General features: G+C 40.0%; 1 protein-coding gene across 21 annotated transcripts in view; it reads left to right on the top strand.

The window, feature by feature from the left end:
• Magee2 (MAGE family member E2) overlaps nt 1-22,990 on the top strand; it is a 263,354-nt gene that overhangs the window by 10,155 nt on the left and 230,209 nt on the right. For all 21 annotated transcript variants that reach the window (XR_008217361.1, XR_008217360.1, XR_008217362.1 and 18 more), the window contains 2 exons: nt 834-996; nt 1,353-1,516. The gene's annotated coding sequence lies outside the window, so the exon portion shown is untranslated. The remainder of the gene's footprint in view (nt 1-833; nt 997-1,352; nt 1,517-22,990) is intronic.

Raw genomic sequence — 22,990 nt, 5'->3', positions numbered from 1 at the left:
AGTCAGCACCCACCTCTTTTCCAGATACAGCCTATAGAGTGATTTGTCCTCTTTGTTCTAAGTACTATGGTTTAAGATTGTCTGTAGATGGTGCATAATTTAGGTACATTGTTTGGAGCACAGAAATTCCTTTATAGTTGCGAAAGGGAGGTTAGAGGAAGATAAAATGTCATGCTGTAGTATGTTTTGAGCCATAGTCATTACTGACTGCTTGCATCCATTTGTGGTTTACCAAATGCTAACTCATGCTAAGGGCTTCCTCCATATTTCCTCATTCCAGTGACCCGGACACATTGATAGCTGAACTCCTTAAATATAAGAAACTCAGGCTGAGATAATTGCAGTAATTTAACAACAGTCCAGCTTCATCTCTAACCCAGTGTTTCTGCAAGTATAGTTCCCCGACCAACAACAAAGGCATCACAAGAGAACATGTTAGAAAAGCAAAACGTAGACTCAATAAATCAGAAACTGGGTTTTGGGCCCAGCCATCTATGTTTTATGCATTTTTCAGGTAATTCTGATATGTAATTGAATTTGAGAATGATTGCTATAACTGGTGCCCCCGCTCTTCAGTAACCAGTAAAACTGAACTTTCCAGGAGCTTTGATACACTTAGACATCACATGCAAAGTCTGAGTCATAGGCTGGTCTATGGTCTGTGCTATAGGCTGTGTGCTGTGCTGTACCCTGGTTTTCTTAGGTGAGAATAGTTATTAATGAAGTGAAGGATTAGCCTCTTTAAAGTCATGCCTTCTAAGAGCAGACAGGCTATAGGATTCTTAGTTATCCTCACTGTCTATTTTTTTTTTTTTCCAAATATCTGCTTGAAGAGAAAGACGATACAGGAATCTAGGATACAGGAGAAGGAAACAGGAAGGAACCAACAAGCATCAACCAGAATGGGGGCAACTAGAAGATTCCAATTTTGGCCAATAGGAAGAAATCCTTCCTAAGCTTCATTTGGGAAATGGAGGGCCCTGGTAAAAAAAAGAGGTAAGGAACAGTCTGAGTATTCATTCCCTAAATGAGATGATGTGTGCTTATTGGCCAGCACTCACCTCAAACAACTTAAAACAAGTTTTGGAAATGTTGGGATTACCATGCTGTAAATGAAGAGCCTGAATGATCTTACCAAACTAGTGATAAAATGCGGTTGGTGTGCCTCTCCAAATGTGTGTATGGAGTGTGGGATGGTATCCAAGTAATTTCTATTTGGAATGCTGTGTGTTCTCAGTTGTTAAAGTGAACTAATGTTAAAGGGCACATTTGCTGGTTCCTAAGATATGTAGGACAGCTTCTAGGAAGCTACTTGTCTTCTAATGTATGTATTTGGTGTGTATTTGTTATAGATACAACAAATGAGGACAAAGCAAAAACCGATTATGCCTTATTTGTGGCGGGTGGAGCATGGAGGACTACTGGATTAGATGGAGAGAATGCCCAGGCATCTCCATGGCCCTACTGATGTTCCAGAACTTAAGTCAGTGATAAACTACATGTACACCTAGAGGAGGTAGGCTACCTACAGGATATCTTGTCGTGGGCTGGGTGGCATAGGGGTGTAAGATTGCCGCTCCTTAAAGCCCCAGCTTTTGTCCAAAGTGCTTCTAAAAGAGTGACTTCATAGATTCTGGAAAACATGAGGGGAAGCTAGTATCCCAAACTATAGCTCTTGTTGCTCCCACCAGTCTATAGTCTACCAACTGTCAGGTGTTATAATTGTCCTTACTGAGATCTAATGGCTACATGGATCTCTGCTTTGTGACATAATTGACAGGAATGGTGGCTAAGAAGCACGATACTCTGGATGTCAGTAGTGAGGGACTGTGCAGTAATCTCGTTTATCTCGTATGGCCAACTACTTCAGTTTACAGCAGTGCGGACAAAACTATCTGTGTATCTTTTCTTTCCTTTTTTTCTTTATTAAGACATTTTTTATTCAATTTACAGATCCCCCTCTCATCCCTCCTCCTGCTCCCCCCAACTTATCCCCCATGCCCCCCTTAGTCATTCTTCATAGCAGTGGAAAGCTTACTAACATACATCTCCCCACTCTTTGCTGATTCATTGATAAAACTGCACAAGACTCAACCCAGGCTCCAAATTGAACTTGTACACCTTTTGTAAACCTTCAAATTCAGTATTCTCCATGGCAGATAACAGCAACTACTATCCTAATTATGGCACAGACTGAGAATGACCCTTTGCTGTTTTCTTCACCCCTTGTTTTTCATCTGTCAATAAATCTTGTGAGTTCTCCTGTCAAAATGGTTGTTGAGTCTGATGAGTGACCTCACTGCTTCCACTGCTACCATCCTTTCCCACGCCACCATCAATTTCTTTGGGTTATGAGAATTGTTTCCTGATTCTTTCCCTGCTTTGTCCTCCTCTTGTCCATACTGATAACCCAGCAGCCAGAGTAATTCTATGAAATATGTAGTCTGGGGCTGCAGATACAACTCACAGATAGAACACTGCTAGCATGCATGTGTGTCTGGGTTCAATCCCTAGTACTTTAAGAAAAACATTGAGTCTTAAGAAAAGCTAACAAATGCCTCCGCTTAAAAACACCAGGGTAAATCAGTGCCCCTTACTCTTGCCTGTAAGTCTGTACCAGTTTCTTTTCTTACCTGCTCCCTTAGTGCTCCTTTTCCCCTTCCTTCTCCTTTGTGGTGACCATCTTACTGATTCTAGGGTAGAAGCTTTTTGCACTCTGCTCTTCTTTTTCTGGGGGCATTCTTTCCTGTGTTTTATCACATGCCTATTTTCCTCATCTCTCAAGCCTTTGATTAAAAGTCATTTTACAATGTGGCCTATCTCTGAACATGTAACATCAGATGGGAATCCACATCCAAACACATTTCCCTTTTTTCCTGCTTTTTGGAATTCCTTTTGAAAGTTGTATTTTGTTCTTTTGGTGTACTTACTTCTTTGCTATGATTTTTGCTTTTCTCTGACCCCTGGAAGGTCAGTTGTATCAGGTTGGCTTTTGTTGTTACCTTTAGTGTGTGTTTGATTAGTTACTAATTTTCCCTGCTGGGACTGGCTGTAGGGCCTCCATGATTGTTGAATGAATAAACATATTGAAATAGTGTGTCTTTCCTAGCTATTTTTTTAATTCAGTGAAGAATGAGAGTGAGATATGAAAGTGCCCTATAACATTATCTTTCTCTTAGTTTTTCTTTTTCTTTTAGTTGTGCCATCATGGACAAAATGAAAAAATAAAATAAAGCAAAGAATAATATCTGTAATGTATATAACTGGCAAACAGTAAATAACCCTAAGAAAGAAACATGGTGGGCATGATGGTGGATCCCTATAACAGAAGCACTCAGGATTGAGTTTGGGGCAGGAGGATCACTTAAAGTTCAAAGCCAGCCTTGGCTACATAGTGAGATCCTGTTTCAAAAAGAAAAACAAATTTTTTTGAAAGACTGGAATATATATATAGCTCAGTTGGTAGAATACTTGTCTAGAATTCCTGAGGCCTAGCCCCCCCATAAACCTGGTGTAGTAGCACATGCTTTTAATCCCAGCATTCTAGAGGTAGAAGCATGAGGATTAGTTCAAGATTATCCTTGGCTACATAGGGAGTTCATGGGCAGCCTGAGCTAGAGACCCTGTGAAGGAAGAGAAGGATATTGGAGAGAAGAAAGGAAAGAATAAATAAACACATTGAAATCATAAATATATGGACACTGTTTGTGAGCAGCTTCGGGGTGATGGTGAATGTAGAAAACAAATGGCTTGGTTTAACTGTACTCACAGTGAGAGTAAGAACCTGTCTCTACAAATCTTGTATTTCATGTTAGGGTAAGCACTGAAAAGAAAGTCCACTCATGACATGGATTCCTTCCTGTAAAAGGTTCATGTCAGGGAAAAGGCCAGTGTTCCTTCTGAGCAGTTAGCTGGGTTTGATTTAAATGCCATGAGTCTTTTGGGGGAATCACATTTCCCTTTTTACGTCTGTGTAACTAGAAAACTTAGGTCCACATCTGTGGCCATCTGGGATCCAATGTATAAAACCTCATGACATGCATTCTGTTCAGATCACTTATCAGAAGTCCTTGTTTGGGGCTTGAATTCTTCATCTAAATTTTTTTTTTTCTCTTTGCTTTTTCAAGACTGGGTTTCTCTGTGTAGTTTTGGTGCCTGTCCTGGATCTTGCTCTGTAGAGCTCACAGAGATCTCCCTGCCTCTGCCTCCTGAGTGCTGGGATTAAAGGTATGCACCACCACTGCCCGGCCAATCTAAAATGTTTTTAAAGCTGCATCCTTTAAATTGATGCATTTCTTGTTCTGCACAAAGCATTGCATTACCACACTGATTTCTGATGTCACACAGGGGAAAAGGCCAAGTCTTTAGCTGGTAATCCCCTACAGGACTAAACCCCATTTACTCTCTGGTTACCGTTCCACAATTTTTCCATTTAAAATTACTTCTGGAATTCATACATGTATACAATGTATTTTGGTCATGTCTACCTGCACTCATCTCCTCCCAACTTCATGTCCCCCCCCCTTTTTTTTTTTGGTTAAAGATTTATTTATTTATATGTGTACAGTGTTCTGCCTGCATGTGTTCTTACAGGCCAGAAGAGGGCACCAGAACTCATTATGGGTGGTTGAGCCACCATGTGGGTGCTGGGAATTGAACTCGGGACCTCTGGAAGAGCAGTCAGTGCTCTTAACCTCTGAGCCATCTTTCCAGTCTCTCCCCACCCCTGCTTTTTTTTTTTTAGTGTAAACCCAGAGTCCAAAATTAGTGCTCATAAAATACACATGGGTGGATGTGTGTGAAGCCATCCACCTGATTACAGTTAACCTACTAGGGTCATTCCCCTGGACAAAACTTACTGTACTTTCCCCAAAAGCTGTCAACCACCAGTCATTCCTCAGCTAGGGGTAGGGCCTTGTGAACCCCTTTTATCTCACTATCGATGTCAAGTTATGATGGCTTTCTTAGGTTAGGGCATCCCTGTGTTCATGCTGTTTGTGTTTTTAAACACATCTGTGAATTCAGTCAAAGAATCCATCAATGGAGTATTATGTAGCCTTACAATTGAAAGAAAGTTGGCCATTTACTTAAGTATGGGTGAACCTGGAGGACGTTATGCTAAATGAAGTAAGCTGAGTACAGAAAAATGACATCTGTTGTATCGCACTTATATGTAGAATTTCCCAATTGTGGAACTCACAGGAGTAGTGAATAATTGATGGATAGTTGCCAGAGGGTGGGGTGGGGGGGCAGGTGATAGAAATAAGGACATGTCAAAGGATATAAAGTTCACTTAGAACAAGAGGAGAAAGTTTGGGTGGCCTATTGTTCAACGTGGTGACTTAGTAAGATATTGTGTATTTTAGATTTGCTAAGTCATTTTTATGGTCGCAGTAATAAATATGTTTGGTGGTAGATGTGTTCATTTTAATTGAAGCATTTCACTTTGTATATATATAAAGTGCTTCAATTAAAATAATTGAAATATGTATATATAAACATAGGCTGCAGAGATGGTTCAGTAGGTAAAGTACTTGTCATGCAAGTATGAAGAACTGAGTTCAAATCTCCAGAACCCAGGTAAAATCTGGCATGGTAGCTTATGTCTGTCATACCAGTATTCCTATGGTGATGAGAGAGGTGGTGACAGGAAAACCCCAGAAGTACCATGATAGGAGCAAAGAAGTCATTTTTCCTCTGCATTGTTTCTTCTCCCTTCTCCACCTTTCCTTACCTGCCTGCGAAATGTTCCTGGCCAACTGTAATAGAATGTGGGTATAGATAGTTTTATACAGCAGACTGTATAAAAGTGATTTTTCAGTCTGTTTATTTCCTGCATTGTATCCTTGAGCTTTGCTTTGAGGACAAGACTGTTTTATCAAGTAGTGGTAGACAGTGATGAGCTTATATCCCCCTCCTCACCATTAAAAGTCATTTTGAGACATAACTGCTTCATTCTTTTTTTTTTTTTTTTTGAGATAGGCGTCTCTATGTAGCCTTGGCTGTTCTAGAACTCACTATATAGACCACACTGACCTCAAACTCCCAGAGATCTACCTGCCTCTGCCTGTTGAGTGCTGGGATTAAAGGCGTGCATACCACATCTGGCCAGCTGCTTGATTAGTGATTTTGTGTTGGGATGACTATCATCTTTAGCAGTGTTTCTCTCTGTATGTGAATATGCATGTGTGTGTGTGCAGATGCATGTGCCCATATGTGTCAGTGGTCGAAATTAGGTGTTTTTCTTTCTCACTCCCTGTGGGGTGTTTACCCACCAACCCCATAGTTCCCCAGAGTTTTCTTGAGTGCAAACAGCAGGAAATATTACATAGAAGGATTTAGATTGTGGAGATAAACAGATAGAAAATAAAGGATAGCCTCAGAGGGCATGGAACCTATTCCAACGAGCCCTGATTGTCTCTGCCTCAGGGTATTTATAGAGACCCAAGGGGTGGAGCAAAAGACCTTCCCCCAGCACAGTCAAGTACAGACCATCCCAGAAACCTGCACTCAGGCCTGTGGTCCTAATCATCCTCTCTATGCAGACCTGCTGAGTAAAGCCACGAGGAACCTGAAAACGGGCTCCCACAGGTCCCCCTTTCTTAATATATAAAAAATAACTCGTTATTAATAGTTTACAGCAATCTGCATAGCTGTTACACCTCCCAGTATGGGAGTAGAGGAGGGTAATAAAGATGGCATTTCTTTTTTGGATTAGGTCCAAGGTGACTATAGCAGTCTTTAGCTGCATCAAGCCCTTTCTAAACCAAAAACTCTTAATGCAATTGCAAACATTAAGAATCCCTTAGCTTCATCATTACCATTAACAAGTTAACATAAATATTGCTATACATAGTCACAATTCTCCCAATCTTACAACTCAAACTCTTAACAGAACCATTTGAATTAACATAAATTGTGCTATATATAGTTAACAATTTTCTTAGTATTACAACTTTAAGTCTTAATAGAACCATTTGAATTTTCTTGCTAACAGAACATAGGAAGAACTTCTGATGTATTCACATCAAACTTAAATATTTCCTTAACTCCACAAAACCAAGGTGCATTAATATAATAGGTTAAACATAATTTCTGTAAACATACATTCAACCTTAATTCACTCATAACTCCTCCTTTTCTTTATAATTTTTTAAATAAAAATCTCTAACCTAGTTAGAAAAACTCAAACTTGAACAATTTTTACAATCCCATGACCATTAATGCTTTGAAAACTTTTAACATCCAAAAGCAATTTCTCAATAAAACTCTTTACACTTTTAAGGAATCTCTTGTTGTACCCATTTGCATTTTTTTTTTTTTTTTTTGGTTTTTCGAGACAGGGTTTCTCTGTGTAGCTTTGCGCCTTTCCTGGGACTCACTTGGTAGCCCAGGCTGGCCTCGAACTCACAGAGATCCGCCTGACTCTGCCTCCCAAGTGCTGGGATTAAAGGCGTGCGCCACCACCGCCCGGCCCATTTGCATTTCTTAACTAACAAAATATGACATTAATCCACCCAAATACGAGATTTTTTAAATTAAATAGACTAAGGAATATTAACTCTCCCTTTTCTTTATAATTTTTTAAACAAAATCTCAAGCCTAGTTAGAAAGCCCAAACTTTTCCATTTAAACAGTTCCATTCGTAACACAAAACCAGTTCCATAACTTAATTCCATTTTTACATAAACAGTTCCATAAAACAGTCTATAAATCACCAGTTAATAAAGCATATATGCATACACAAAACTGCATCTTGACTCTAGGTAGAAACAATAAATTTCTTCATTTAAACAGTTCCATTTTTAACACAAATAATTCCAGAAAACAGTTCCCAGGTCATTACTATAAGTAAACTCAAAATTGTCCCATTGCAACAAAATCACTATTGTTCATTTCATTTCTTAAGTCCCAAAATGCAAATAATAAATTCTGGTACTAGCCTCGAAAATATGAAGAAATCTATAACAAAAATCTTTTTGTAGTTTTATCTCATTTTTTTTTAAGTTCAGAAAGTTCAAAAAGTAAATTCTGGTATCAGACTTTCACTTCCAAATATGAAGAGACGTTTTACAACCAAAACTTTTTGCAGTTAACAATTTTAGTTCAAACAAGCGTCTCTGTAACTTTTATTCTCAAGCCAGAGACCTTCTTAGTTACAGTAATATTTTAACTGCAACGTTTTTGTTGTTAGCTCAGGTTTTTCTGTGTTGCATTGTTTTTCCATGAATCTCAGGTGCTGATGCCTTGTTGTGCTGGTTCTGGCATCCACCATTCTTAGCTTCTTAGTGGCTTCTGGAGCTTTTGAAAACCGCTCAGATTGCCTGCTTTGCAGTCTGCTAGGACACTAACTTCCGTATCTCAGGTTTTTGCTTTTGTTTTTTTTTTTTTTTTATCCTTGTACGTTAAGCATAGATTCACACTCAACATTTACACTTTTTTACAAATTCACATATAACCTTTTGCCTTGTAAAGCATTTAGACTCACATTCAACATTTACATCTACTTATTTATACTCCTTAAGGAAACTATAGAACTACTTTAGCAAATATATTTCTTATTACTTCTTATATACTTATATTCATTCCATCTTATTTCTTATTTAAACTTACATTTACAACTAACATCTTTACTTCTTCCAAGCTTATTACTTACTACATGTCTTAAGACTACAGTGGATACTTCTTGCAAGCTTATAGTCTTAAAGGAACTTTATAGATCTATTTTTAGCATATATTAACTTAGCAAACACCTAAAGATTTCTTAACATAGAGATCTAACAAGACAATAATTTCTACAAACTCACATATCTTATTTTCATCTTTTTCTACTTCTTACTCTTTTTTTGTTTTTTGTTTTTTTTTTGGTTTTTCGAGACAGGGTTTCTCTGTGTAGCTTTGCGCCTTTCCTGGGACTCACTTGGTAGCCCAGGCTGGCCTCAAACTCACAGAGATCCGCCTGGCTCTGCCTCCCAAGTGCTGGGATTAAAGGCGTGCGCCACCACCGCCCGGCGACTTCTTACTCTTAATTATCATCACTATCTCTATTAGAAAGATTCTCTTAACTAGACAGGAAGTACGTACATCATTTCTAAACTTTAGAGTTTATAGTCAGCTTTGCTATAACACTGGTAAATTTCTTCCCTTTTTATTTTTTGAAGTTGTATTTTAAGACTGCTATGAGCCCTTTCTACAATGCCTTTTACCTCAAGATTATAAGGAATACCTGTTTTATGTACGATTTCCCATTGGGTACAAAATTGTTGAAATGCCTTACTACTATATCCAGAACCATTATCAGTTTTAACAATTTTTGGTATACCCATATATGAAAAACACTTAAAGCAGTGCATAGTTACATGTTTTGTAGCTTCCCCAGATTCTGCACTAGCCATTAAAAATCCTGAATAAGTGTCAATGGTCACATGTACATATCTTAATTTGCCAAATTCTGCAATATGCGTAACATCCATTTGCCATAGATGATTAGGAAGAAGACCTTGAGGGTTTACCCCTAAGTGAGGGATAGGAAAATATTTTGGACATATCCCACATCATTTAACTATTTGACAAACTGCTTCGATAAAAATTGAATTGCTTTCTTAAGCTTATGCTATTTTGATGAAGAGCATGTGACTTTTGAGCCATTTCCACTTGGGATAATGCTCAGCCATTGCATTACCCCTCAGCTAAAGGACCAGGAAGATTGGAGTGAGCTCTAATATGGCCCACAAAGCATGGCAGCTTTCTTTTGTGGAATAGCGTCTTGAATTTGTTGAAACATTTTGACTTGATTGTTGTTAGTTCCAATATTTTCACCCAAACTGTTACTATTCAAAGGAGTCAAGAGCATAGATGTTCTTTCATGAAAACATATCCTTCATTAGCTTACTTTGAGAAAAAGCATTTTCTGGATTTAGTATTTTCACTTCATTAGCTTTAACTCCTAATGTTATTAGCAGCTGTAATATTTAGCATTGATTTTTTTATAAGGAACTTTCAGGTGAAGCAACTCTTTTGCAAGACAGCTAGATTTTCTGAACTTTGTTCCAGTATATAAAGCAGTCATTTCTTTTTGAATGCCTGTTTCCTTGTATCCTTATTAGATTTATAAAGGAATTACTCATTGCAGGCTGTTCGTTCAAGGCAAAGAACTTAAATTTTAACATAAGTTTCTTCATATCTAAAACAATGTTCAGTGTATAAACTGCTTTCTCAAGGATTTTAAAGTGGCTTGTTTACTCTTAAAGGTAGCTTTTTGTCATCCAACTACTGTAAAAATTTGCACAGCTATTAGGGTAAATAAGGCATTTTACCAACGGAGCCCCAAACCGCGAAGCACCTAGTTCCGTATCCTTTCAATTTTTCATTGGAACTGACACTTAAACTCTTAGATGATTTTCCTCCTTATTCTTTTTTTTTTTTTTTTTTTTTGGTTTTTCGAGACAGGGTTTCTCTGTGCAGCTTTGCGCCTTTCCTGGGACTCACTTGGTAGCCCAGGCTGGCCTCGAACTCACAGAGATCCGCCTGGCTCTGCCTCCCGAGTGCTGGGATTAAAGGCGTGCGCCACCACCGCCCGGCTCCTTATTCTTTTAAAAGCTGTATTTTAAGTTTACCATGAACATATTTTCGAGCTGACAAACGTGTTTCAGGGCAATGTCGCCATCTTTAGCGGAAAAACTACCTTTCCCAGAATGCATTTCCCTTATATCAGTACCTTATTGCAAGCTAGCTTTTTAGACTTCATTTCCCATAGTTCTATTTGAGTCCGAGAGTCAACTGGTTCTCTTTTACCAGACTTGCTTACAAATTCTTGCCTGGGAAGTTTGAACAAAGCTTTTGCTTTTGCAACGGAGATTTGAACAAGCATTTTATATTTTCAACTATGGGACATTGGGAGGTTTCTGGTCTCTCCTCAGCTGGCTTTAACAGGTGTCTCTCCTTCATTTGACACTGGCCCCGAATCAGAACCACACCTGCCTCATTAGCCGGCTTTGAGGCTGGCATATCTGATAGCAACTTTCCTCGGGGATTGTGTTTGTTTTAACCAGTTAGTGAAAAACATGATCATGTACAACAGCTTTTCCATAGCTCCTTCAGAAGAGATTTCTCCCACTGATCTATCTCATTTTGCTTGTGCCTTCCCCGCAGATGCAGAGCTTCAGGTATCTGTCTGCGGCTCTGTACCTCTGCTAGCTGCCTTTGGAGGTAGGGGCTTTTTTTCTCCCCCCAATCTGCCTCAAATTCTAGCAGCTTTTTCAGGTCATGCATTTTCTGTGGAGGATTAGGTCCCTTCTCTGTATCTTCAGAGTCTTTCTCCCAGACAGTTCCCAGTTTGGTGTCGATTTATCCCCTCTACCCCAGAAACATTTCCCAATGTCACAATGACAGCTTTTTTGCTTCTGAAGGTAGGGGCTTTAGTCCATTTCTGTTTTCGGGGCCTGAGGTTAGTGTTCATAAATCAAGCTTAGCAAGGGAGGTTTTTGCCATATCTAAGCTAGCATTAGGACAGGTGTTTCTCCCTCAACCTTTCACCCGGCCCAGTCCCCCAGTGGGTTGGGTTTGCTTGTCTGGGTGCTCAAGGACAGAGCTTATACCAGAGGCAATCACCCCTCAGGGCTACACTTCCTCATCTCAGGGAGTCAGTTGAAACAAAGCTTTTCTCAAAGAGGTGCTTTCTCTGATAGAAAAGAAAGCTTTACTCCTGGATAGTTCTGTTTTGCCCTGGCTGGGCTCTTCCCCCAGACAGCGTTCTGACTCAGCAGCACAACTGCTTCAGACACAGTTCAGCTTTACTGTTTTCCCAGAAAGGTCCTTACTCTGATAGGAAAGCTTTTTCTCAGATTTCTTTTTGCAGCTGTGGACCTATCAACCCGGGACCTGTAGGAAAGTGGACAACTGTGCCGTACCCACTGGCTTTAGCTTTGGTGGTTCATTAGCAATCTTCCCCTGGGACCTGCACCTTCCTGCCTCAGCTCTGTGCTCCAGGAAGTTTACCACTGCAGGAACCCTAGTATCTGAAATTCACCCCAACTCAGAGATGCTGGCCAAGTCACCTCTGGGTTTTTGCTCAGAAGAGAGGCTACCATGCTAACAGAGTTTGCATTGCTTCAGGGAATCTTTGCATTAGGACGATGAGGAGCACCTTTTCATTCTGAAAAGCTCACTCAAACAAAACCCTTGATGCCTCAGCTCGGCTATAACTGAAAAGCTTGGCTTTTTTGCTTTTCCCAGTAAAGTTTCCTGCCCTTTTGGGCTCTCTGTAGCTCTTTACCCACACTCTCCCAAGCGTTTCCCTCAGGGTACTCTGACCCACTGTCTTTTACTAGCTTGAAGAGACAGCGCTTAGAAGAGGTTTTTAGGAACTTGTCCTTGCCTCCTGCATTGCTGGGAGGATTTTTAAAGCTTGAAAGAGAACTTAAGAGAGGTTTTGCTGTCTTAAGAGGTTTGTTGTTTTCCCTTTGAGCTAATCACAGGTGGTCCTCATACTAATATCTTCAGGTGGTTCTAATTTGTCCTTCTGAGAGAGAGTTCTGAAAGGCTTTAGTTTTTAAGTTTTTTTAAGAGAGCTTTTGAGAAAGATTAAGGCTTTTTAGAGAGATTTTTTCCCCCCAGGAGAGAGAAAGACCAACTCTTCCCAAAACTTCAACTTTAAACTTTGACTTCTTTCACCCATTTTTGCCTCAGGGAGAAAGCACTTTCTCCTGCCATTTGGACTTAGCATTTCAGCTGTCCCCAGGACAAAAGCTTCCATAGGAAACTTTTTCTTCCTCATAAGCTCAAAGAAGAGCTTTTTTACTACCCGTAAAGCCCAAAGAAAGATTTTTCCCCCTAGTTTGTATTCAAAGCCCCCAAAGTTAGAAAATTGTAGAGTTTTTCTGTCTAGTTGCCTTATTTTTTTCTACACGATCTTACACTTCTAAGTTTTTCCTACCCTATATTATTAGGCTATACCTTGTACTTATTTTTCACAGATAGAAATTGAGAAAGCGATAGAAGATAGAAAATTTTGACAGAAGAGAATTTCTCTGTAGCATTGGACATCCTTCCAGTCCGCTTTCCTTTTCCCTCGAGGACAAAACCCTTGCCCCTCAATAATATATATAAAATATATATTTTCCATAACACCGGCATGGCTGACTCAGCACTTGCACGAAAAACTGTAATAAAACTATTATTTTCCTTTATCTTCAGTCCCTATTTCTTTGTCTTTAGTCCCTGTTCACTTGTCTTAGTCCCCCCTTTTTTTCTTTAGTCCCCCCTTTTTTTTCTTTAGGCTGTGTTCATGGCACCATTCTGTGGGGCGTTTACCCACCAACCCCACAGCTCCCCAGAGTTTTCTTGAGTGCGAGCAGCAGGAACTATTAGATAGAAGGATTTATTGCGGACAATCTTGCGGAGAAACAAATAGAAAAATAAAAGATAGCCACGAGACGGCCTGGAACCTTTTCCAATAGCCCCTACTGTCTCTGCCCCAGGGTTTTTATAGAGACGCCAAGGGGTGGAACAAATGACCTCCTACTGGGTAAAGCCAGGAGGAACCTGAGAATGGGCTCCCACACCTTAAGTAGCAGGGAAAGCCGCCACTGTAGTGTTGGAAACTGTTTCTGGGGCAGAGGGGATAAACTGAGAACAAACTGGGAACTGACTCTCTGAAGAAACAGAGAAGGGACAGATTCCTCCCTAGAAAATGCATGACCTGTGAAAACTGCTAAGAGTTTGAGGCAGATTTGAGGGGAAGAAAGCCCCTACCTCCAAAGGCAGCTAGCAGAGGTACAGAGTCGCAGACTGATACCTGAAGCTCTGCATCTGGGGGGTGAAGGAACAAGCAAAATATGATAAAGATCTGTCAGTGGGAGAAAATGTCTCTGAAGGAGTTATTGAAAAGCTCTGTTGTAAATGTTTTTGTTTTTCACTGACTGGCTCAGGCAAGCACAAGTCCCGAGGAAAGTTGCTATCAGAAATGCCAGCCTCAATGCGCGCTAACTAGGCAGGTGCAGTTCTGATTCGGGGGCCAGTGTCAAATGAAGGAGACACCTGTTGAAGCCAGCTCAGAACAGAAATCTCCCAATGTCCCATAATTGAAAACTTAAAACTCTTGGTTCAAATCTCTTGTTGCAAAAGCAAAAACTTCTAAATCAAGTTCGTTAAAAGAGTTGACTCCTGGACCCACAAAAGAACTATGGGAAATGGAGTCCATAAGCTAGCTCTTAACATTGAGCTGATGAAGAGAAATGCATTCTGGGAAATGTAGTTTTTCATCTAAAGATGGCAATACTGTCCAAAAACTTTTCAGCTGAGAATGAAGTTTCTTCTCAAAGCTATGCTAGAAAGCTTAATCTTACCGCTTGAGAACTCAGATTAGATAAAAAAGGCTACCTCTGAGAGCCAACAAGCCACTTTAAAATCCTTAAGAAAGCAGTTTATACACTGAACATTGTCTTAGATATGAAGAAACTTATGTGAAATTAAAAATTCTTTACCTCTTGAACACACAGCCAGCAATGAGTGATTCCTTTGCAAATCTAATTAAGGGGATAAAAAACAGGCATTCAAAAAAGAAATTAGGATCTGGAGAGATGGCTCAGCGGTTAAGAGCACTGACTGCTCTTCCAGAGGTCCTGAGTTCAATTCCCAGCAACCACATGGTGGAACACAACCATCTGTAATGAGATCTGGTGCCCTCTTCTGGGCTGCAGGGATACATGTAGACAGAACACTGTATACATAATAAATCTTTAAAAAAAAAAAATGACTGCTTTACAGATGGGAGACAGAAGGCTAGTACCAGAATTTTTCATTTGAATTATGGGACTTAATGAACTGAACAATAGATTTCATTGCAATGGGACAATTTTGAGTTTACTTATAGTAATGACCTGGGAACTGTTTTCTAGAGTTATTTGTGTTAAAAATGGAACTGCTTAAATGAAGAAATTTATTGTTTCTACCTTGACTCAAGATGCAGTTTTGTGTATGTATATCTGCTTTAATAACTGGTGATTCATGAATTGTTTTATGGAACTGTTTATGTAAAAATGGAATTACTTATGGAACTGGTTTGTGTTACAAATGGAACTGTTTAAACAGAAAAGTGTGGGTTTTCTAAACTGGGCTTGAGACTTTGCTTAAAAAATTATAAAGAAAAGGGAGAGTTAATATTCCTTAGTCTATTTAGTTTAAAAAATATTTTCTTGTTTGAGTGGATTAATGTCATATTTTGTTAGTAAGAAATGCAAATGGGATATACTAAGAGACTACTTTTAAAGTGTAAAACTTTTATTAAGAAACTGCTTTTGGATGTTTTACTAAAGTTTTCAAAGTATTAATGTTTAGATTGAGGATATTGCTTTTCAATATGGGTTTGTAGGAATTGTGAAAGTTTGGGTTTTCTTCTAACTAGGTTTGAGATTGTTTAAAAAATTATAAAGAAAAGGAGGAGTCAAGAGTGAATTAAGGTTGAATGTATGTTTGCAGAAATTATGTTTAACCTATTATTTATGCACCCTGGGTTTGTGGAGTTAAGAAAATATTTGTTTGATGTGTATACATGAGAAGTTTTTCCTATGTTTTGTTAGCAAGAAAATTCAAATAATTGAGTTAAAGTTGTAAGACTGAGAAAATTGTTAACTATATATAGCACAATTTATGTTAATTCAAATGGTTCTGTTAAGAGTTTGAGTTGTGGCCTGGAGAGATGGCTCAGAGGTTAAGAACACTGGCTATTCTTCCAGAGGTCCTGAGTTCAATTCCCACCCATATGGTGGCTCACAACCATCTGTAATGAGATCTGGCTCCCTCTTCTGGCCTGCAGGGATACATGCAAACAGAACACTGTATACATAATAAGTAAATAAATCTTTAAAAAAAAAAAAGAGTTTGAGTTGTAAGATTGGGAGAATTGTGACTGTGTATAGCAATATTTATGTTAACCTGTTAATGGTAATGATGAAGCTAAGGGATTCTTTAAGTTTGCGATTGCATTAAGTTTTTGGTTTAGAAAGGGTTTGAGGCAGCTAAGACTGCTGTAGTCACCTTGGACCTAATTCAAAAGAGAAATGCCATCTTTATCATCCTCTACTCCCATACTGGGAGGTGTAACAGCTATGGAGATTGCTGTAAGCCATTAATAATGAGTTATTTTTTTATATATAAAGAAAGGGGGATCTGTGGGAGCCCGTTTTCAGGTTCCTCATGGCTTTATCCAGCAGGTCTGCATAGAGGATGATTAGGACCACGGGCCTGAGTGCAGGTGTCTGAGATGGTCTGCACTTGGCTGTGCTGGGGGAGAGGTCTTTTGCTCCACCCCTTGGTGTCTCTATAAATACCCTAGGGCAGAGACACTCAGGGCCTGTTGGAAAAGGTTCCAGGCCCTCTCGAGGCTATTCTTTATTTTCTATCTGTTTATCTCCACAATCTAAATCCTTCTATCTAATATTTCCTGCTGTTTGCACTCAAGAAAACTGGGGAGCTGTGGGGTTGGTGGGTAAACGCCCCACAACCATGGTTAACTTTGTATGTGACTAGGTAAGTAGGAACAAAGGAAATGGAAAAGTAAGTTGAAAAGGATACTTTTCATTGTATCTCTTTACTTATTTTCTATTTTTTTTAATTTGCAAACCTTTTGTTTTCATTTATTTTACATATCAACCTCAATTTCCTTTCCCTCTTTTCCTCTCGTTCCCTCCCCCCACCTTTTTACCCCTTCCTATCCACTACTCAGAAAGGGCAAGGCCTCCCATGGAAGTCAGCAAAGCATGGCATACCAAGTTGAGGCAGGACCAAGTACCTCCCCCCTGCATCTAGGCTGATCGAGGCATCTCACCATAGGGAATAGGTTCCAAAAAGCCAGCACATGTGCCAGGGACGGACGTTGGTCCCATTACTAGGGGCTCCACAAACAGACCAAGCTACACAACTGTCACTCATATGCAGAGTGTCTGAGTCAGTTGCATGCTGTAGCTGGAGTTTTCTCCAGTCCTGCACAGTACCAAGGACCCCGCAACCATTTATAAAATAATCACTCAGAAACTTATTAATTAAACTGCTGCGCCATTAGCTCAGGCCTAGCACTGACTAGCTCTTACACTTAACTCAGCCCTTTTCTCTTAATCTATATGTTGTTGCTACGTGTTCTGTGGCTTTACTTGTAGCCTTTACATGTTGCTCCCTGGACAGCAGGCTGGCCTCTCTCCTCGGCTTCTACCTCCCAGCCTCTCTTCTCTGTCCCGCCTATCCTATCCTTCCTGCCTGGCTACTGGCTAATCAGTGTTTATTTATCAATCAATCATAACAACATATATTTACAAATACAGGAAATCCCACATACTTCCCCTTTTGTTTTTTTTTTTTAATTTTTTTTATTTTTTTTTATTTTTTTTGGTTTTTCGAGACAGGGTTTCCCTGTGTAGCTTTGCGCCTTTCCTGGAACTCACTTTGGAGACCAGGCTGGCCTCGAACTCACAGAGATCCGCCTGGCTCTGCCTCCCGTTGTTTTTTTTTTAAAGGAAGATTTTAACTTTAACATAGTAAAATTACATATAACAAAAGAGTTATCTAGCAAGAATTACGGTTACAATATCTAGTCTATTTGTATTTGGCAAAATTAAAGAAGATATCCTATCCTATATTTGTGAGTCTAAGGTTTCATATCTAACTTATCTCTTATCATAACTAAGGAAATTATAACTATCTAGTCTTCAACTACATCAAAGACCTCAGAAGGATATATTACCTGAGAAATGGGAGAAGGACGCAAGCAACTTTCAGGAGTCTTGCGAGAGTAGACAGAGACAGCTGGCAGCCTGGACAGTCATCCAAAGTTCCTCTGTAAAGTTGGGGCGTCTGTCTTCAGCCCACAGGCCTAGAGTCTCTCAGTCACTTTTCTCTGTGTCCTGTAGAATGTCTGGCAGTTTCCTCTGCGAAGTAGGAACCTGAAGGACCATTTTGCCAAGCAAAGTTCAGTGCTCACCTTCCTATGGGTCCTTCATGTCCAGTCAATACATTAGCAGTCCAGACAAGAACAGTTTCTTGCCCAAATGGCTATTTTTGTCAAGAAGAAGATAAACTCCATACAGACTGTCTTCGATGCCCATCCTCCTCTCTGAAGTAAATTGGTGCTGCCAGGAGCAGACATGTCTCACTGTCCAGAAAGTCTAAATTTTTAAAACATTTTAAAAGCCATATTCTGTAGGTCTTTGAAGTGTTTAAGGATTACCTATCTATCTGAAATATATCTATGTATACCTAGAAAACTTAACTAACATTGCTACAAGTATGATTATCATAGATGACTAATTATTAATCTATTTCTTAATCATCCATTACAATTTTAAATGAGCTGTACAAACATAATACCTTAAGAGTAGAAATATACACACAGTATAACAAAATTAATTTTAAATTTTTTTTTTTTTTTTTTGGTTTTTTGAGACAGGGTTTCTCTGTGTAGCTGTTCGCCTTTCCTGGAACTCACTTTGGAGACCAGGCTGGCCTCAAACTAACAGAGATCCGCCTGGCTCTGCCTCCTGAGTGCTGGGATTAAAGGCGTGCGCCACTACCGCCCAGCTTAACTTTAAATTTGTATCAATAAACTAAAATCTATACCAATGTAAAACATTTCAAACAAGTTGTTGCTCTTTAAAAGTAGGTTCATTAATCACCCTTTCATCCTATCATATCTATATCATATCCCCTTTTTTCTTTAGAAAGAGATTGCATTTATAATCAACTTGTTTTAAATAAAATTATTGGTTTTTCTCTGTCCCACACCAGAGGGCTCTTCTGATTTGGGACACAAGAATCTCTTAACCTTTTCTTTTAGCAATATGCCTGGGTTTAGAGAAGGAGTGAGCCAATTCCATCTTCAAAGGCAGCTTGGTATATTTGGGAATTTGGGTGTAGCTTCTTTTACTACTTCCTGTTGGATGGGGGTGCTATATCTTATGAGGACATAAAGAATATTTTGGGTTATGGAGTAGTCCATGAGACTGTATTGTCTGAGCCAGTTGCCTTGACACCGTTCTGGATGTTGGATCATCTGGGCCATGGTGTCATCAGAGACCTTTCAGGGGGTCTTGGCTGGTCAAACCTGATGTATCTTAATCTGGAACAAATCCATAGCCCCTGGCTTTCTGTGGAAACAAAAGCAGAGCCTCCTTTTCAAAGCAACATATCCTTAGATCCAAATTTTGAAGTCAAGGTATCTTTAAAATATATATATTGGCTTAACTAAACAGCTTTTACAATCAAATTTTTTTTTGTAGTTAAAATTCCCAAAGACAACACAATCCAGATTCTGTTTAATATCCATCTTTACGTGGCTTATTTTTTATACTTCCTTTACTGTCTCTTTAAAAACTTTATTTTTAAAAACTACCTATTTCTTTATATAACTTTATATATTCCTTTTTCTCTCTCTTCCAAGCCTATGTGCATTTTTACACACATTGTAAAGCATTTAAAGTCTTGTTCCATCTGAATCTGTCTTATTGTGAATCTATTGGTTTAAACTGCAGCATTTGTAAGACAGAAACTGTCCCTGTGGCTGGTGACTCTGCCCACCTCAGCTTCCCAACATGGCTTTAATGCCAGTTCTGGGAGCCATCAACTCTCAGAAACAGTGGGTCTGTGCTTCTATCAAAGCAGTGTGTAGCCCAGAAACCTCTGTTGTTGTTGTTTTTTTTTCTGTTTTTTTTGTGTTTATACTAGCAAAGGCTAAATCCACCATGCAGTGTAATGTGCTGCTTGTAGACACCTCATTCCCGCCATACTGCAGGTCAAGCGCACATGCCAGGAACCCGCCATAGTAGCTCAAACCCGCAGGCTGCCGCTACCTTGAGAGAGACAACTAGGAAGCTGTTTTTAGCACCGTTTTAGAATCTTGTTTCTCAGGTTTTAGGTGGAAAGTCTGCCAACCCATTGGGCGCCATTTGTAGCTGGAGTTTTCTCCAGTCCTGCCCAGTACCACGGACCCCGCAACCACTTATAAAATAATCACTCAGAAACTTATATTAATTAAATTGCTGGGCCATTAGCTCAGGCCTAGCACTGACTAGCTCTTACACTTAACTCAGCCCATTTCTGTTAATCTATATGTTGCCACGTGTTCCGTGGCTTTACCTGTTGCCTTTATATGTTGCTCCCTGGACAGCAGGCTGGCCTCTCCCCTCGGCTTTCACCTCCCAGCCTCTCTTCTCTGTTTGTCCCGCCTATCCTATCCTTCCTGCCTGGCTACTGGCCAATCTGTTTTATTTATCAATCAACCATAGCAACATATATTTACAACATACAGGATATCCCACAGGACAATGCAGGTTCCCTAGCTGTCAATCTAGAGTCCATGAGCTCCCATGAGCTCAGTTCAGTTGTCTCTATGGGTTTTCCTGTCATGATATTGACCCCCCTTGCTCATAATAATCCCTCTTCCTTCTCTTCAACTGGACTCCTGGATCTTGGCATGATGCTTGGCTGTGGATCTCTGCATCTGCTTCCATCAGTTAGTGGATGAAGGTTCTCTAGTGACAATTAGGGTAGTCACTGTTAGTATTCTGACAATGTCCTCCTGATGCCATTCTACATTTCCTTTAAGAAAAAACTCCTCCCCCTTTGTGTTCTCTTTCTTTCTCTCTCCCTTTCTCTCTTCCCCTTGTTAGGATCCTGCCCTCACTCCTCGGGGTCTTGCGTCTTAAGTCATGAGTGGGTGCTGGTGACTATGTATGCATGGCATGGTCACGCAATCTGCACCTTAAAAAAGCTGGACGCGGACCCCACCCTCTCTCCCTCTGTTCCCTCTGCTCTCTCTCTCTGTATCCAGCTGTGCTCTGTTCCTGCCATCTTTCTCCAGACCTGGCTCTCCTCCCTCTTATCCCCTCTTTCCTTCTAATAAAGCTCTCTGTAACTCTGATAATCGTGGCCATGGCTCGTGACTATCATTTGTGAGAGCAGGATCCTAACACCTCCCTCCCCTTTCTGTGGGAAGTTTTATATGTTGTGAATGTGTTTCTCTGATTGGTTGATAAATAAAATGATGATTGGCCGGTAGACAGACAGGAAGTATAGACAGGATAAATAGATAAGGAGAATACTGGGGAGAAGAAGGCTGAGTCAGGATTCGCCAGCCTGCTGTCCAGGGAGCAGCATGTAATGGCACACAGGTAAAGCCACAGAACACATGGCGACATATAGATTAACAGAAATGGGCTGAGTTTAAGTGTAGGAGCTAGTCAGTGCTAGGCCTGAACTAAAGGTTGAGCAGTTTTAATTAATATAAATCTCTGAATGGCTGCAGACCTGGCAGGACACACAAAAACTTCGGCTACATCTCTCTTTCTTTCTTTCTCTCTCCTTTCTCCTTCCCTCCATTCCCTCTACCTTTTCCCCAAAATAAACTTGCCATGTGGATGTTGCATCTGCCCTGTGAATAACTTTCCATTGTCTGCCATGCCCACATGGCGTGTCTCATCCTCCACAGGGCACCTTGGTCCAAAACGTACCAAAGTCTTCCAGGCACTGTATCATTTGTCACCAATCTGATTACAGGAGAAGGCACTCTCTCCACTATTGCTAGTAGTCTTAGCTGGAGTCATCCTTGTGGATTCCTGGGAGTTTCCCTGGTACCAGGTTTCTCCCTAAACCTGAAATGGTCCCCTCTATCAAGATAACCCTTTCATTGACCTCCCTCTCCTTCCCTCCTGCAATACCTTCCCAATCCCTCATGTTCCCATCACTCATCCTCTCCCTTCTAACCTCCTCCCACCACCCCCAGTTTACCCAGAAGAGTTCATTTATTTCCCCTTTCCAGGGCAAACCTTGCATCCCTCTTAGGGTCCTCCTTGTTACCTACCTTCTCTGGGGCTATGGATTGTAACTTGGTTTTCCTTTGCTTTCCAACTAGTATCCACTTAAGAGTGAGTACATACCTAGTTTGTCTTTCTGAGTCTGGGTTACCTCACTCAGGATATTTTCTAGTTCCATCCATTTGCCTGCAAATTTCATGATGTCATTAATTTTTTAAAGTTGAGTAATACTCCATTGTGTAAACGTTCCACATTTTCTTTATCCATTCTTTAGTTGAGGGCCATCTAGGTTGCCTTCAGGTTCTGGCTATTACAAATAATGCTGCCATGGACATAGTTGAGCAAGTGTCCTTGTGGTATGATTGATTGTCCTTTGAGTGTATGCCCAAGAGTGGTATAGCTGTGTCTTGAGGTAGATTGATTCTCAATTTTCTGAGAAACCGCCATATTGATTTCCAAAGTGACTGTACAAGTTTGTACTCGTACCAGCAGTGGAGAAGTGTTCCCCTTACTCCACATCCTCTCCAACCTGAGCTGCCATCAATGTTTTTGATTTTAGCTATTCTGATAGGAGTAAGTTGGTATTTCAGAGTCATTTTTATTTGCATTTCCCTGATGACTAAGGATGTTGAATATTTCCTTAAATGTCTTTTGGCCATTTGAGATTTTTCTGTTGAGAATTCTCGGTTTAAATCTGTACCCCATTTTTTAATTGGATTATTTGGTATTTTGATTCTAACTTCTTGAGTTGTTTATATATTTTGGAGATCATGCCTCTGTCAGATGTGGGGTTGGTGAAGGTCTTTTCCCATTCTGTACACTGCTGTTTTGTCTTATTGACCATGTCCTTTGCCTTACAGAAGCTTTTCAGGAAGTTGTCTCCTATGCCAATGTGTTCAAGGCTACTTCCCACTTTCTCTATCAGATTCAGTGTGACTGAATTTATGTTGCGGTCTTTGATCCACTTGGACTTGAGTTTTGTGCATGGCAATAGGTATGGATCTATTTGCATTCTTCTACATGTTGACATCCAGTTATGCCAGCACCATTTGTTGAAGATGCTTTCTTTTTTCCATTGTACAATTTTGGCTTCTTTGTCAAAAATCAGGTGTTCATAGGTGTGTGAATTACTGTCAGGGTCTTCTGTTCAATTCCAGTAATCCATGTGTCTGTTTTTAACGCCAATGCCAAAC

This window comes from Peromyscus californicus, unplaced genomic scaffold (assembly GCF_007827085.1).
Source record: "Peromyscus californicus insignis strain IS unplaced genomic scaffold, ASM782708v3 Scaffold_10__1_contigs__length_136768540, whole genome shotgun sequence".
In the NCBI taxonomy this organism is placed as follows: domain Eukaryota; kingdom Metazoa; phylum Chordata; class Mammalia; order Rodentia; family Cricetidae; genus Peromyscus; species Peromyscus californicus.
The sequence above is the reverse complement of the archived record's forward strand: the minus strand, read 5'-3'. Positions and strand labels throughout refer to the sequence as shown.